Source organism: Malania oleifera, chromosome 4 (genome assembly GCF_029873635.1).
Source record: "Malania oleifera isolate guangnan ecotype guangnan chromosome 4, ASM2987363v1, whole genome shotgun sequence".
Lineage (NCBI taxonomy): Eukaryota > Viridiplantae > Streptophyta > Magnoliopsida > Santalales > Ximeniaceae > Malania > Malania oleifera.
This window is the reverse complement of record NC_080420.1, coordinates 94,918,889-94,932,342: the sequence shown is the minus strand read 5'-3', so window position 1 is coordinate 94,932,342 and position 13,454 is coordinate 94,918,889. Positions and strand designations below refer to the sequence as shown.

The 13,454-nt window shown below is 37.6% G+C and overlaps 1 pseudogene; it reads right to left on the bottom strand.

Annotated features, from left to right (window-relative positions):
* Positions 1-4,577, bottom strand: part of LOC131153894 (uncharacterized) — a 28,554-nt pseudogene extending 23,977 nt beyond the window's left edge.
* Positions 4,578-13,454: the final 8,877 nt, after the last annotated feature.

The following is a 13,454-nucleotide window of genomic DNA, read 5'->3' as shown; positions in this document are numbered from 1 at the left end:
CATACACCACTGCAGCTAGTTCTAAATCATGCATAAGATAGTTTTTCTCATATTCTTTAAGCTATCTAGAAGCATATGCGATAATTGTAGTGACCCGAATAATTATAATATTTAAATAATAATAGAGAGGGAGGAAATAGAAATTGGAAAGGAAAAGACGCGTTCGTCGACGAAGTTACAATTGGGCTCGTCGGCGAGGGTACGTTTCGTCGACGAGAAGAGAGTTCATCGACGAGTTGTATTCATGACCTCGTTGACGAGGTGACGTGGCTCGTTGACGAGGGCCAGTGTATAAATAGTTCTAAATGCCAATTTTTGGTGGATTTTTGCAGCAAAATTTCCCTCTCTCCCTCCCTTCGATTTCCCTCTCTTCTCTCTTAATTTCTGGGCCGGATTTTCCGCTAGTTCGACGATCTGAAACCACCACGACACTCTTGGGAGAGTTCTCTTCAAATCTGCTAGAGTGGCTCATCAGTGGGGTTGAGTTGGAAACCATTCCAAATTCAGGGTAAAGCTTTCTACTCAGTATTTGGTTTCTTGACAGTTGTAGGAAGTGTAGTACATGTAGAAATATTGAACTTTAATTCTGGGAGACGTAGTTTTCAGGGTGTTGAGCGGGGAACCTTGCAGGTGCGGGATTGATTATCTTAGGGACTTTTCAAGAATCAGGTAAGGGGATAAACTAAGCTAGTTATTTTAAGAAAACATATGTATATTATTACAACATCTGATTTTAGGAAAATAAATATATTTATATATGTTTTATGTTTGGGAAAATCTTGTTGTAAAAGATGATATGTTTAAATAAGTATGAAACCTATTTCGTGTGGCATGAGTATGAATTTATAATGAAATACTGTTTTCTAGGAATATTATAAAGATATGGATTTTTATAATGAAAAATCGGCGTACAGGCCAAGAATTTTATATGATTTGTCGGCGTATGGGCCGAGCTATGGATATGTTTTGCCGGTGTACAGGCCGTGCTATGGATATGTTTTGCCGGAGTACAGGTCGTGCTATGGATATGTTTTTTTGGTGTACGAGCCGTGCTATGGATATGATTTGTTGGCGTACGGGCCAAGCTATGTTAAAATATGAAATACCAGTGTACCGGCCGATGATTTTCATGATATACACATAAATGCAGAATTATGTGATGATATTGATTTGGCAATTAATAGTATGAAATATCCATATATCACAGTTTGAATATATGTTATATCTTATCAGAACCAGGTTGATTTGGTTTAGGCTAGCACTTGCACGGTACTGATGTTATGTATTCATGATCATCACGATATTGTGTTAACGCTGTTGTACGGAGTAGCGTGAGGACGGATAGTTTATGTAGTTTTAAGAAGTGTGGGTGCCCCTGGTGTACGGACCAGGTCTGGCAAACCCATCAAACTTACGAACTGTACTTTTGACTTGGAAGTAGTTGGCCAACCATTGTCAAGTCCCGCCTTCGGGCCACAAAACCCAGTCATGTGGGGGTAATACATAACAACAACTAGCTAACCTACCAGGGTTGTTTTCGTATTATTGTTATGATATGAGATAAATTGTGCTTGTAGAAATCCATTATGTTTTTCTTTGAAATGAGTATACATGTTTTTCCCAGATATAATACATACAGTTTTACTGGATATGTTTATGTATATAATTATGTGTATAACACATAAATACTCATGTTGCCATACCCTAGTATTAGTTCATTTCCCTTACTGAGAGGTGTCTCACCCCAAAATTTCATAAACATTTCAGGTCCCAAATAGAAGAGCGAATAAAGCTCTGCAACGCTAGTGTTAGCTGACCTGCCTTATTTGAAGGGTAAGTCATTTGCTAGGGTCTGATGGATTGTTGGGAGTTGACCCTAGGGCTAGTTTTTGGTTGTTTTAGGATGTGTATTATGGATATAGTAAACTCTGGTATTGTATTAAATGATATTAAGATATGTGCATGGTTTTTTGATTTCCAGCTACCTAGGCTTTCATTTGTGTTTCTGTTATATCCCTGGTACCCATGGGTTCAGGTTGATCATGATCTAATGGGTTTATTATATTGGTTTTATTATCATGAAAATATATATATATATATATATATATAGATACGTGGAAATTAAGAAGTTCATTACAATAACCCTACTATGCTGCATCAATACGCACCCAAGTCCTTTCAGGGACGCATCATTGTATATCACAAACCCGTCATCTCTTGATGGAATAGCTAACACTGGGGTGGTGACCAACCATTGCATCAATTTTTGAAAGCTCTGTTCACAGTCATCGATCTATTCAAACCTTGTATTTTTTCTCGTGAGTCGCGTTAGCGAACCCAATAATTTGGAGAAACCGTCAACAAAGCGTCGGTAGTAGCCTGCCAAACCCAGAAAACTTCTAACCTCTTGGACATTCTTTGGTCTCACCTGCTTGCCACTACCTCTATCTTATGCGGGTCAATTGATATGCCATCCTCGAAGATCACATGACCGAGAAACGAAACCTGCCTCAGCCAAAATTCACACTTCTTGAATTTTGCGTACAACTTCTTTTCTCTTAATATCTGCAACACCAGCCTCAAATGATATTCGTGCTCCTCAAAACTCCTTGAGTAGACTTGTATATCGTCAATGAATACTACCACAAATTGTTCCAAGAACTAATGAAACACCCGATTCATTAAATCCATAAATACTGCTGGTGCGTTAGTCAATCGAAATGACATCACTAGAAACTCGTAATGCCCATATCTAGTTCGGAACTCCGCCTTCGAAATGTCTTCTGCCCTAACTTTCACCTGATGGTAACCCGATCGAAGGTAAATTTTATAATAGATCTAGGTCCCCTGGAGCTGATCAAACAAATCGTCGATCCTGGGAACAGGATATTTATTCTTGACTGTCAGTTTATTTATTTTCCTATAATCTATGCACATGCTCATGGTCTCATCTTTCTTCTTCACAAATAGAACTAGTGTTCCCCAAGGTGACACACTAGGTTTGATAAATCCTTTATCCAACAATTCTTGCAATTGATCTTTCAGTTCCTTTAACTCGACTGGAGCTATTCGGTAAGGTGCTTTAGATACTGGTGCTAACCCCAGTAGAAGATCCATGGTGAATTCAACTTCATGGTCAGGTGGTAAACCAGGTAATTCTTTTGGAAAAATGGCTAAAAATTCTATGACTATAGAAATATCAGCTTGTTTCAGTTCCTTTTTTGGCAATTCTTTTATGTAGGCAACAAACCCTTGACAACCATCTTAAATTAGTTTCCTCACCTAAATAGCAGACGCAAGCTGTGGTAAAGCACACACACGTGAACCAATAAATCTGTATTCTTACTCACCAGGAGGTCTGAAAATCATTTCTTTCAAATGACAATCAATACTGGTATGATTAGCTACCAACCAATCCATATCCAATATTAGATCAAATTCTTGCATGTCTAATATCACAAGATCAATTGACAGTACTTTTCCCTGAATGGCCATTGGAAAATCCCTAAGTACCTTCCTACACCTCACCGCTGATCTAGTCGGCGTAGCTACAACTAATTCAACATCTAACTAACATGCCTCATACCAAGTCAATTTAGCATACCCTGATGAAATAAAAGAATGGGTGGCACCTGTGTCAAACAAAACAACAGCTTTATATGAAAAAGCAGTAAAGGTACCTGCAACTACATCTCCAGTTGCCTCGGCATCACCTGGCGTCAATGCATATACCCTCACTGGTGCAGTGTTCCTCTGCTGGCCTCCACGGGGCACCTGATAACCACCCCGAAATGGTCTAGGAGTTGGTGCCTGGGTCGGCAATCCCTAACATGATCAAGACCTGTGCTTGGGTCTCCCACAATGATAGCAGACACCCTCTCCCATCCTACATTCATCTAGATGCCTCCAACCACATCTGGGACAAATAGGAATAGTCTGTCCACCTGACCACTGCGCCCCATCACCCATCCTTGACTACCTCCATATTGGTCTCCCGTCCATGGTTCCTGGGTAGAATCTGCCCGAAAATCCTGGGGTGCAGGCCCCTTCCTTTAACTTTGAGCTGCAGCACCCCTTTGTATACCACTCTCGATAACAACGACTCCATCCACCACCTCTGCGAATATCTGAGCTTGAAAACCAATGACTTGCTCAAAAAAATTCTGCCTCAGACCTTCCTTAAATTTCCTTGCTTTCTTCTCCTCGTCTAGTGTCAAGTATAAGGCAAATCAAGACAACTCAATAAATTGTGCTGCATACTATGATACTGTCATTTGCCTCTGAGCTAAATGCAGGAATTCAACTACCTTTGCACTATGAATGATAGCAGGGAAATATCACTTGAAGAACAACTCCTTGAACGGACTCCATGTCATTGACACAGGATCAGGCCTCTGCTCCTTAATCAGTTTTTCTGATTTCCACCATTGTTTTGCCTCCCCTATCAATTTAAACGGCGCAAATGACACCTTCTGTTCGTCTGTACATGAAAGCACCGCCAATATCTCCTCAATATCCTGAACCCAATTTTTAGCCACAACTGGATCAGCTCCTCTAGCAAAAGATGAGGCTTTCATCCTTGTAAACTACTCGATTGGGCAGCCACGCTCCCCTGAGCTCCTGGCCATCTCATCCATCACCTGCTAGGTGATGCTGCGCAACACTGCATTTGTATATCTACCCCCCATGCTAGAAGGTCCTGCTCCATCACCCCCAGCATTTGTACCATTACTCCCTGGGTCCATCTTGAAAAGAAAAGTACACACTATAAGGACCCTATCTCCCACATAGACCTAATTTATTTAATCTAATTAAAATCTCATATCCACAATTTACTATCCTCCCTAATCTTAATTTAAAATCCAGCCCCGTAACCTAGACACACGACTCATCAATAATTTACAATGGCTTTCCTGAAATCGTCACCTCAGAAAAGACATAGAAACCACAACGAAAATCCTATACCCAAACCATAGAACATAACCTCAAATCCTTTTCTTATATTCTAATATTGTTTCTGCTGCACTTTAGGGTCTACAGAACCTAGCAACCTAGGCTCTGATACCAAACTATAACGACCTGATTTTACAATCAATTTTTTTTTTACACATATAGAAAATCTCTCTGTATTACCTACTGAAAACATCTCAGGCCCCAAGGGAGCACTAAGGAAACTTTGTTCACATTACATTCTTAAGCAGCGGTAAATATAAAACTGTAAACAATATTTACAATATCAGAAATCTAAAAGTCCCAAAATATACATCACAAAATACCCAGTGAAAACCATCAAAAACCCTAGGATCTACCCAAACAACCAACACCCAGGAAACACTCACCATTCAAAAAGGGTAGCGCAAGAACTTCTCTACCTGCGAGCCTGATCTGCTCGCCTAGCTGGATCACCTGAAAAATGTTAATTCACTGAGATGAGACAATGCTCAGTAAAAGGAAATATGCTATCACTAGTGTGTGGCAACTGAGTTACACATTTAATATACCTATATAATACTGAAACTATAAAACTAGTAGTCTAGTATATCGTACAGATCACATTTATTATAGTTTAAAATACAATTGTATATCTAAGTTTTCTAGTTACACATAATTCTAATATTATAATAAATCTGCTGTTGTACTGTAAATCTGTATTTATAGAAATAACTATGATAATACCCTAGGAACTGAATGTTATGATTTAACCCCTCATGATAGGGTTGTGCGGCCCATAGGCAGGACTTAACTCTGGTTAGCCTACCAAGAAAGTCAATTTGAAACTCTAACGATCAACAATCTGGCCCACTGCAGTCTCTATAGGCACGTTACTAATTCTACCTCATCAAATCGGCCACCTCAACCCAGCTTTCTAGGGAGACTGCAATCTCTCATGGCACAGTAGACGAAATCCACACACTATCTGAGATATGTGGTTGCACTCTGAACTGATATAGCAACGGTATCATGCTCTGCTGTCTAAATTTGACTGAATATTTTCACAGGGTTTGATACTATTTAGTACTGATATATATATATATATATATATATATATAATTATCTTACTGTTTTTTACCATGATTTTAAAATAACCATAACATCTTTAAACTGATCTACAAAATTTGAATTTCTGACTGAATAACTGAATAACTGAGTGCTATGGTTCTGAAGTCATGACATTCTGAATTATACTATAAATCATATTTTTTTGAAAATTGTATATCAATATTTTCTACTAATAAACTGTAAAACATGATATTTGTAAAACTGTATAAATACTATACTAAATTGTAATAAACTCATGCCACAAAATTAAGTAATTAAATCCCATGCTCTAAAATTTGCATCTCCTGATATATAATAATAATATTATGAAAAACTAAATAATAATACTGATATATACATAATTCTCTGGTAAATTTTCTAAAATTCCTAGCATAGAATATTTCCCTTACCTATTTGATTGAGAGGCTGGCCTCCACTCAACTCTCGCACCCTCGGTGTTCCAATCCCAAAAACTTGCATTTACATATATAAATTCTCCAGTAAATAAATACACCCATATTTCCTGAGATTGTCTATTCAGAATTTCTTGAACTATAATTTACCTGGACTCCTGAATAGATACTTTCTGGGGTCCCAAAACACCCTATTCCTGAAAATATGACACCCCAAATTTATTCCACAAAATACCAGTATGTACTTATAGTATACAAAATCTAACCCCAAATAATATTGGTAATACTGAAAATACCCAAAAACTCACTTAACCAAATTTTAGGATGGTTTCCAAACTGCTCAAATTGAATTTTTGCTCTAGTTATGTTGCAGAGAATCTCCCTAGGATCACCGTGGTAGTTTCTGATTGTCGAACCAGGGAGAATCGGAGCCAAAATCTTAGAGAGAAATGAGAGAATACGTTTTAGAGAGAGAAAGAAACTAGGGAAATGAAGTTTTTTCCTAGGAAATCTAATTTAGGGCTATATATAAAATGTTGTCCACGTGGCCTCGTCGACGAGCCACGTCGCCTCGTTGACGAGTCCATGAAGGCGGTTTGTCGACGAAGACGATGCCCTCGTCAACAAAGACGGTGCCCTCATCGACGAAATTCTGGCCCTGAAAATAGCCTCCCGGTAAATTCTCGTCAACGAGCCCAAGAAAACAATTCGTTAATGAACGCAAGGCATTTATCAATGAGGCCCTACTGCAACTCCCATTAAAATTATTTTCCCCCTCTTTTCTTTATTATTTTATTCTAATAATTATCTGGTGTTGACCCTATTGGTCATGTCTTGGTTTTGATAATGACAAATACTTTGGTATTTAATGTCTGTCAAGTTTGTATGCAGGTTCATAATAACAAGATCATTTGATGGCACTTGAAGACTGAAGACCCTGAATACTATTTTCATGTTGTAATTCATTTCACTATTATCGGTTCTATACTAGTAACATAGGGCAAAATTCTTTAATAATTTGCATTGCATGCATGTAGGAACTTATAAGCTCAGACATGCTGTAGATTAACCATAGGGACTGAATGACCTTAGGGCAACCTTTGGTCGACTGAAGGTCAACTAAACCCAGGTTTTCTTGATGTACTTTAAAAGGCCTTAGAAAAGACCTTAGGTCCCTAAACAAATGCACAAACAGTCCCCTATATCACTTACATAATCAGGGGAATTAATTGAAGCAAAAATTGGACTTAATTGAAAATTTTAAGAGAGGTTGGGTAACCGAGGCTCCCTAACGGTGGAACAAGTCAACATGTTGACTTGGATTCGGGTGGCCAAACATTTTTTACCACAACGTCCGCGGGAAATCGAATCCCTGATTTGATACCTTTTCACCAACCCCGGGTGCCCAAACCTTCGCATTCAAAATACCCTCGGGCAATCGAATTGGCAAGTTTGGGCTACCAAACATATGACTGGGCACCCGAACCACGAATAGAAAGTTTCTGTCTTTGGTTTAGCCAATTGACCCTGACTTCAAGCACCCAAACCTTTAAAATTTGATTTTATGATTGAGTCTATTCGGGCACCTGAACCTCAAACCAGACACCCGAATCACGCGGGTTAAATTAATTTTCACCGGGGTTAAAATTAAGTAAATAAGGTTAATTTTCTTAATGAATTTTAAAACAAGTTTAATAATACCCTTGGTGTCCCCAACGGTCATAATTTTGCTTATGCCTATATATATTTCTTCATTTGCAAAATTAAGGTGAGATTAGCAAATAGGATTAAGCCAAAAGTCTCTAAAAATTTCAAATCTTATTTTCTCCTACTAAGTCCATAACACTCAAATACCTTCATTCCCTTGAGAAATCTTACTTTGTGAGTGTTTTATTAATCGTTTTTAAATTGCTAAGAAACCCTCACTTGCTTTGCTTGTGATTTTCATATTGAGGGTTTAGCTTGATTTTTCCTCGATTTTATTTGATAAATCTTTGTGTGGGAAAAATCTTATAGCTAAGTGGGTCTTTGCATTGTCATTGCAATACTCATTAGGGCTTATAATTTGTGGTGTGCAAAAATATTTGACAAGTTCAGATTTGAATATCTCATTGTGCACTGTTATTGAGAAAATTATTTTGGAGATATTCTAGATTTCTATTATTTTGAATCTTTAAAACCCTAAACTAAGATTGAGAGTTTATCATTGCTTAGTTTCAAAGATTAGCTTGTATAAACACTTACGTTCTTGACTTGAGATAAATCACTATACTAAGTGTTGATTGCAAACGTAGAGCACCAAGCTTATAGTTCATATATTCTTGAAGTGCATTGATTATACTGTGTGTATTGCAGTACATAACTTCTTAGTGTGAGAAGCATATTTCTGTGTACACAAAATTTTATATACATTTGTTGTATTCTAAGCGCGAGCCTAAAGAGGGAGACTAGCCCTGTGGAATAGTCCCGGACTGGCTTAGACCCGGTTACGAAAGTTAGGTGCGTCATCCTGGTAAGGCGTGTTGATTGAGATCAGCCCTTTGAATTGACTTGGTTGTAACCGGTGCAACTCCACCCGTTAAGTGAGCATTAGTGGAATCCTTGTGCTGGTGAGCCAAGGCGGGGACGTAGGCTGTATTGGCTGAACCTCCATAACATATTGTGTGTGCACTGTTTATATTTTTGAAATTTATATTTCTGCACATATATGTTATAGTGTGAATGATACACATGATTTAATTTCCATATCATATTTTTCCGCACATTTGGAAATTGCATAGATTGACCCTAGGTTGTGTATATACTGTTGTTGAATAGTTTAACTTAGGAGATAAATTTTTAAATTTCCAATTCACCGCCCTCTTGGGAATACACCAAAGCCAACATCCGAGTTATTACAAATCTTTTGTGAATTTATGAATAATTTTAAAATTGTCTTTCAAATTTCTTTCAATTTCCTTAATTTCTAAATCCTTTTATTTTATCATAGATGCATAAGACTCATTCTATTTTTCAATAAGCTTTGAGAGTTCTTTTACTTTACATTTCAAATCAAAAATATTTTTAGTTTTCTTCTCAAGCATTTTAAGAGTGTACAAATATTCTTGTTGCAATTCATTATAAGAAAGCATGCTATCTTCATTTTCTGAATCACTGGAATAATACGATGAAGGAGAGTAGAAAGATTGTATGTCGTGGTCTTCATGAGCCATGAGACATAGATTCGCAATCTGGTCATCACTAGATTCAGATTCTGAACTACTGGTACTGTGAATATCCCAACTAACCTTTAGTGCCTTCTTCTTCTTTTTGGACACTTTCTTCAGTTGGGGACAATCTGTCTTGATATGCCCAACTTCTCTATAGTTATAGCATGTAGGAAGATCATCCTTTTACTTACTTCTGCTTTACTTTCCCTTTTCTATTTTTGAGTCCTTGAATTTTCTAGTAAGTTTCTTGTTCTTTCTCAGGAACTTTCCAAATTTCTTAGTTAGAAGAGCCATGTCATCCCCTAATTCTGGGTCACTTCCTTCACTAATGCTGCTAGATGATGCCTTAAGTGTTGTAACTCTCTTTGCTTTATTTTGCTCAGTTTTCCTCTCATTTATTGCTAGCTCATAAGTGTTGAGCGATCCGATCAGTTCATCAACTCTATTAGCTTTACCGTGATCCCAAGAGGGGGGGTGAATTCGTATTTTTAAAATTTATCTCCTAGGTATTCCTATTAACAGCAGTATGTTCACAAGCCTATGGTCAATCTAGTGCAAATAATGTAAACATACCAGAAATTAAATGAAGCAGTTTAAATAATCACACAAGCACCAGAAAGCAGTAAAGAAAGGATGACACGCAGATATGTTATCAAGGTTGGGCCAATTACCTACGTGCCTGCCTTGGCTAACCAGCACAAGGATTATCACAATAACTTGCTCACTTAAACAGGTGGAGCGGCACCTATACAAATTAGGTCAAATTACCACAGGGCTGACCTCAACCTTTACACCAATCCTTACCGGGCTGGATTACCGCCCCCTCAGGCCACGCCTGGAATCTCTCAGATATACAATCAAATAGTACAATATATGGGTGCTTTCACGTAAAGCAGATTTGTACCACACATGCACACAAACACAAACACCACAGATGATTTAAAATGTAAGCTCTGTGTGGTCCAAATATTTCAACTCTCAACTATGTTTTCTATTAGTGTAGTAAGTACGTGAGAGTGTCAAACAAGCAATTTGTGTATCTCAAGGTATTTCAATCAAATGTGTTCACACAGAATATCAGATAAGTCTCAAGAATATCAATCAATAGAATATCTCAATCATGGAAGTATGTATATGCTTGGATTGCAAAATATATAGGATCTTTGTTTTCAGCAAAAATATTTGAGTGAATAAATATTGCAACAAAGATGTTTCACCTCAAACACAAATATCTCCTCAAATGGTTTTCAAAATTAAGAGCAATAGATATTTGTAAATGATTTTGAAAATATTTCGCAACCAAAAGCAAAAATGGGCTTCTTAAGATATTGCAACAAATATGCAATCTCAAAAGACCTAGTAAAGTCTTCTTAGGATGAACTTATTGGCTAAGTACCCTAAGAATCCTTTTGGTTCAGCTCTTAATAAAATTATATCAATCTCACAACCAAGAGAGAGTAAACCTTCCTATCTAAGCACACAAGAATACTTACAAATGATTTTACAAGTTTTGAATGTAAGCTAGAGTGTATTTGGAAGAGTATGAGCAAATGGGAATCAAAAGAAAGTATTTTTCCTTGAGAGAGATTTTCTTAATCTTTTTGCTAATCAAATGTTTAATCCACCAAATGAAAGAGTATATATAGATATACTGAAAATTTTGACCGTTGGGGACCTATTAGGGATTATTAGAAAAGATTAATGACATTTAAATTAATTTAACCCTGTTTAAAATTATTAACCGCTGTAAAAAAATAGGAGCAACCCGAGAGGTCTGGTCGACTAGAAGTGTTTCGGTCGACCAAGACTCAAATGGTTCGGTCGACCAGGGGACTTTTGAGCTAAAAGGCTTGGTCGAAAGGAGAGGGAGATTTCCCAAACTTCCGAGGTTCGGTCGACCAGGGCATTTTGAACTACCTGGTTCTGTCGACCAGACCGCTGGAAATTCTACCGAGGACCCTTCGGTCGACCAGGTAGTTGGAGAACAAATGTTCTCGGTCCACCAGATGGTCAACAGTTGACCTAGGAGGGTTTCGATCAACCAGGGCCTTTTGAACTACCTTTGCTGGTCAACCGAGTGGTCAAACTTTGACCCAAGGGAGTTTCGGTCGACTAGGGCCTTTTGAACTACCTTTGCTGGTCGACCAGATGGTCAAACCTTAACCCAGTGTGTCCCGGTCGACCAGGCCAAAATGAACTGGCTTGGCTGGTCGACCGAAAGTGTATCATGTGTGCATTTCGGTCCCGTACTGAGGCAAACAAGCCCTATTCAAGTGCCTAACAAATATATGTGAAAGTGTGAGTGTCCTAGGAGCACTTGGGGTCCAATTTGAAGACACCGAAAAAGTTCGGTGTTGGTCGACCGAAGGGAATATCCTAAGGTCTTTCTACGGTTATTTTTTTTATTTTTATCTGGTTTGAGCTTACAAAATAAACCATGCATGTGATGTGTGTGCTTATTACAAATCAAATACCCTAATTACTATTACAGACAAATTTCACTAAAAATTATTACAATTAAGAGCATGAGATTGTCTTCAAGCTTTGAGCTTTTGCGTGCCATTTGATGATATGCTAATATGAACCTGCACATGAACTAGATATTTATTAAATACAGGAGTATTTGTCATTATCAAAACCGGGCATGACCTATAAGGTCAACAAACTCACATCTCTTTTAGATTCCTTCCTTCGGCTATAGCAATAGCTTTAGCTTCCCAAACTAGCGGTAGTCCCCTAAGGATTTTCTTGATCAACTCATAAGTAGGGTAAGATTTACTAAGAGCATTTAATGAATTCGTGATGTGTGTGAATCTAGTGTACATGGATTGAATAGACTCATCAGTAGTCATTTTAAATGTCTCATATTCACTAGTAAGCATAACTATCCTACAATCTTTTACTTCCTTAGTGCCTTTATATGTTACTTCTAATTTTTCCCATATTTCTTTAGCAATTTTACATGCCATTACCCTATTAAAATCATTAACATCTACTACACAGTATAAGAGGTTTATAGCAGTAGCATTTATTTGAACAGATTTCCAATCATCATCACACTCATCTTCAGTGTTAGGTACATTTACTTTATCAACTACTTTCATAGGCACATGGTGTCCTTTGGAAACTATTTTCCACACTTTCCAATCAACATTTAAAAGATATATACTCATCCTTCATTTTCAGTAGGTGTAATTTACACTGCAAAAAATTGGTAGTCTAGTGGATGAGTGTCCCTCACCGAATGGGGTTACACCGGTGTGTGCCATTGTGATCTTTTACAAAAATAATGGTTAAGTCTACGTAAACTCGCTCTGATACCAAATGTGAATTACGGTTTTATCCCAAGAGGGGGGGGGTGAATTGGGTATTTTCAAAAGTTAAGTCCTTTAAGTTCTAATTTTGAAAAGTATCAATTACAAACTTGCTATCTACTTAATACCTAGCTTAATTTTTCACAATTAATCAATTTAATGTGCGTCTTTATCAAGCATACAATTTTACCCAATTACACACAAACTTATCAAATGCTTAACTCATACACAATAAACAAAAAATTTAAAAGCAAGCGGAAATTAAAAAGAGTTAAGGGAAGAGAGAAGACAAACACAATTTTTACGAGGTTTGTCCTATCCTAGCCTACATCCTCGCCTTAAGCAACCTACTCAAGGATTCCACTAGAAATCTTCTCCTTTAATTGGGATGGAACTTCCCTTACAATCTGTTGCTTACAATAGGCGTAGCTTCCTCCTCAACCTCGGTTCACAACCCGAACCGTGAATACAGTAGAAAA